Raw genomic sequence first — 5,064 nt, 5'->3', positions numbered from 1 at the left:
ATTGATGGTTGTTGCTGGGATGGTGAGGGGGGAAGATGGGTGAAGGCAGCACCTATCTGAAAGGAACAAACTTCCAGGTATAAGATCAATAAGTCCTGGGGATGTAATGTACAGCATGGTGACTATAGTTAATAATACTGTATTGCTTATTTGAAAGTTGCTAGGAGGGTAGATCTTGAAAGCTTTCATCACAAGAAAAAAAGTAACTGTGTGGTGATGGATATTAACTAAACATATTGTGATAATTTTGTAATATATACAAATATTGAATCATGTTATACATATAAAACTAATACCAATTATATCACAATAAAATAATAAAGAAAAAAACAAAGAATTGTTCATTGAAAGGTAAGCAGAATGTAAAGATTTGGAATATTCTCAGCCTATTTATATTGAAAAGAATAAGAAGGCCTGTTAGGGAAAGAATACTAAGATTGTGGCCAAACAACCATTTGATAAGGAGATTAGTCAGCCAGGAGCTGTTACTCAAGACAATGGAAGAATAACCGCCTTCCCCCCAGGGTGATTCACGGCTGCTCCCAGGCTCCCCAGGTGCACCTCTTGTGGCCCTGGTGCAACAGGGTCTTGGTGGCTTCCTTGCAGCACTGCTTCTGTCTGCATACTGAGTACATGAGTTATGGGACCTTCCTTCACCTAGATTTCTAAGGATACCTGGCAGAACCACAGGTTCAGAACTCCACCCCAGAGAGCCATGGCATGGGACCCCAGCCTGCAGGGGCAGGGCAAGCAGAGAACCACTGCAGGGGCAGGGTGTCTGCAGAGAGCCACCACAAGGATAATGCCCTGTGTAGCCATGGGAGCATGGCCACCTAAAGCATTGGGGTCCAGCTCTTGCCCAGCAAAGCTACAAAGGCAGGACCTCTGTCCCATTGGGCCTGAAGGGCAGAACATCCAGTCAAAGAAGAGTGTTCTCATATCTTGAGGTTTAATGTTATTTGCGCTGTTGAGTTTTGGACTTGCTTAGGATCTGTCAATCTTTTCTTTTTTCCCATTTCTCCCTTTTGGAATGGGAATAATTGAGTTAGTCAAGAATCATCAATGGATATTAAATCTAGGAGAAAATTTTGGTGAGAAATGGTCTTATGCTGTCTCCCCTCAGACTCCTCACTAGTTGCAAGGGAGGAGGAAAAAACAATAATTAATAGTGGAGAAATCAGGCAGCACCTTGACTGAATGATCAAAATTAAAACTACCTATGAGGGGACAGGTGGCATTTTGCGGCTCCAGATGTGATACTCTGGGAAGTTCATGGCATCACCTACATTGTATCGTTACAAGAACACACAACCCCAGTCTAATCATAAAGAAACTTTCACAAACGCAAAATGAAAAACATCTTATTTAAAAATGGGGGCACTATATTCTTCAAAAATATCAGTATCATATTAAGACAAAGAAAGGCTTGTGGGAATGTTTCAGATTAAAGGAGGCTAAAGAGACATGAAAACCAAATGCAATACCTGTTCCTAGACTGGATCTTATACTAGAGGGAAAGATACTATTATTAGATCAAGTGAAAAAATTGTAATATGGGTGATAGGTGAGATCATGTAAATCTACAAAATTGATAACTATACTGCAGTATGTAAGAGTGTATTCCTATTCTTAGCAAATACACATTGAAGTGTTTAGGAGTAAAGAGCCATGATACACGTAATTTCCCACAAATGGTTCAGAAAAAAATTATGTATAAACATATACATATGTAACTATTATGTGGAGAGAGAAAGAGAGAGAGAGAGAATAAAGTAGATGAGGTAAACTTAATATAATAGAAAAATCTGGGTACAGCATATATGGATGTGAGTTTAAAATTATATGAGTTTGAAATTATTTCCAAATAAAATGCTTCAGAATGCCTTTATACTTGCCTTGCACATGACCATTTTCTGGCATGTTCATATACCTTGGCACTTTTGTTTCTCCCAGAAACCCCATGAGGTCTTCAGGACAGGAATTATTATTATATTTTCCACTGTATAAATGAGAAAGTTGAGGCACAAAGATGTTGAGTAACTTGCCAAGCATCACACATCCTGGCCAACAGAACTCCGGTCCTCACCATCAGATGTCAAGTCTCGGCTTCCTCCAATGATATTCCCACACATTCTCCAACTCCTATCTAAATTCATTGGCAATTCCTGCTAGTAATCTCACTAGGAGGTAATGCGTATCATAATTTTATTTCCATGAGTTTGTTATTCAGCCTTTGAAACCCAGCGCAAGAGTCAGTTTCTTCCCTGATCCTAAGGCCCCTGTGTCCCTCACCCTTCCCCAAGTTACAGTGTTCCCTCATTTGTTCTTCCACCATTGACACACACATTTGCTTCAGAACTGATTGCATATACAGAGATGCCCCCAAAATGTACAAACATTTTAAGAAAGAGAAAAAACTGTATTAAAATTATAATACTCAATATATACCAATAACAAAAGATGAATACAAGTCATGTGTATACATTTTTTTGGCACCCTCGGTATTTTTGTTACTTTCTATTTGTTTCTGTGTGTCTTTCTAAAGGACAGGGACCAAGTATTGCTCCTCTTACCCCCAGCCCCAAGCCCTATGCCCAGCTCTGAATGTTGGACTGTGGGGCTGAATGAAACCTCCTCTTTTTGACCTATACTCACCTCAGTCAAGTCTCAAAAGGAATTTTTCATGGTGGAATTGGAATTAAGTAGGAGTAAGGTTAACACTGTCCTGGTCGGCACACCTCTCCTTCTTCCAAGGGGTAGCAAATTAAGGGAGAGAGAGTGCAGGTTATAGGGAAGCAGTGTGCTATACAGTAAGGAATAGCTTCCTATTGAAAGTGGTCTAGAGGGGAGGGCAGCACTCTGGCCAATGCGTAGGAAGCAACAACAATGACCCAAGTTTAGGGGATGGAGAGGATAGAGGAATAGAAGTCTGAGGAGTCATGAGTTCCATATTAATTCACGGTTCAGTCTTTAGGGAAGTGAGAATTTTGGTGGAGTGCCATTTAACACAGTCTTGTTAACCACCTCCCTAAGTAAGTTTCCCAGAAAATAACTGAGAAAGGGACATTGTACACCCATTTCAGGAAACCTGAATGCTATCTACCTTCTTGATTCATCAAGCTGGGGACTATGGTATAATCTTTCCAGCACCCAGCTCTCTATAGGATGAGAAGATGAAACTTCCAAATAAACACCTGGATTTGAGACAAGGCTGAAATCTTATTTGGAAGGATTTGCTTTCCATTTCATTTTTTAAAACACATTTTTAATAGCAAGCTTATTCAGTCAAAAAGGGGTATTTGACTGCTTAGAACAGCAGTGGGATCTTCCTCAATGTAATTTGGATCCTTTCCTAAACCTACTTCCTTTGAATCTGCCAGCTCAAATCTCTCTTCAGTTGGTAACTCATAAGGCCTTATTGTCAGTGCTTTGAAAGAAATTCACTTAGAAGCATCCCTAAACACATCTCCTGATCCATTCCTGTAAAAAAGGAGAATAAGTTCCCCATTCATCAGATACCAACAAGTGACATTACATAGATGAATTAAATGTTAGAGGGAGGTGGACCCTGGGTCACATGGGCCCAGCCCCTCTCGTAGCAGAGACCCACATGGCCAAGGTATTGGGTCACCCATGGAGACTGAAATGTTCTCCTTCATGTGGCTGACCTGTCCTTCCTCTGAGAAAGCAGGAAACTGGATATTTCTGGTTTTCTGGATCATGGAAGAAGTGATGAGGAGCATGCATTGCTCTGATGGGTAGATCCCAGGACTCTTAGGCTAAAACTACCAAGGAAACCAGGGAGATGATAGGTATTGCCAACCTCATGGGTTGGGATCCTCTAAGTGGGCATGGAAGTCAGTCTAAGGTCAGAGAGCTGGAGTGTCTGGACTTTGAACAAAACTGAGTTAGACACAGGGTGGTTTCAATCTTATTCCTCTAATTCAGAAGAGGGATCTGTACTCTAGGCCTGCATGGTGAGCAGTAGCCCTGAATGAGGTCCCACATGGTAGAGTAGAAATGCATCACCAGTGACAGAAGATGCCACTGAGTCACCAGAACACAAAGGTCAGTCATAGGGGCTCTGGAGAATGTTACCAGAGAGGGAGCCTAGGGTCAGAGCTGACTGTGGTTGGTGCCCCAACTCCAGCACAGGCAAATGAGGTAAAGGGTATACCTGGATTGGTCCAAGTTGGCCACTCTGTAACTTCACTCATCAGTACCAATTTGTGACACATTGAACTAAATGTTTCCTGGAAACATTTCAATCTAGTAAAGTTTAGGTAATCTGGTAATCATGTACACCTTCTCCAGTCTAGTGAGAAGGACAGAGTGAGGAGGTAATCTAAGCAGACAACATCTAAAATTCAATATATGTGGAGACGCAGCAGCCAGAGGGATCCTATAAAAGCCTATAGAGTATATCCCTCCACTGTCAAATCTTTCCATGGCTCCCATCACACTTAGAAAACTCTTACAGTAGCTACCAAAGCCCAGTGTGACCTGGCTCCCTATTACTTCTTGGATCTCATCCCCTGTGGTAACCCCATTTCAGCCACGTGGGCCTCTTCTCTGTTCTCTGGGCCTGATCTTCTCCCAGATATCTCTATGGCTATAGCCCACACTCCTTTAGTTCTTCCTTGAAGCATCATCTTCTTGGAAAGGCCTGCTCTGACCACCCAATTTTAAATTGCAACACTCCCAAACTCCTATGTCCCTCCCCTACTAAAGACTTTATTACCATCTGACACAATAACTGTTTAAATGAACTGCTTATTTTCTGGCTCCTCCCACCCCAACAGTACAAAGTAAAGCTCTATTAAGATTGGGATTTTTGTCTATTTCACTCACCATTCACTTGTAAGAACCTAGAGTAGTGCCTGGCACATAATACACATAAATACTCAAAAAAGATTTATGGAATGAATAAAGGTGATGAAAGTCAAGACTACTAGCTCCCAGCTTGGCCAACTCTTATCATGGGCCTCAAATCAAATTACCTTTTAGGAGGGCCCCTCCCCTCAGGTTTGCTTGGCTCAGCTCCTAACTCCTGATTTCCCTACC

Source organism: Hipposideros armiger, unplaced genomic scaffold, assembly GCF_001890085.2.
Source record: "Hipposideros armiger isolate ML-2016 unplaced genomic scaffold, ASM189008v1 scaffold_396, whole genome shotgun sequence".
Taxonomy (NCBI): Eukaryota; Metazoa; Chordata; class Mammalia; order Chiroptera; family Hipposideridae; genus Hipposideros; species Hipposideros armiger.
Note: the sequence above shows the minus strand (reverse complement) of the source record.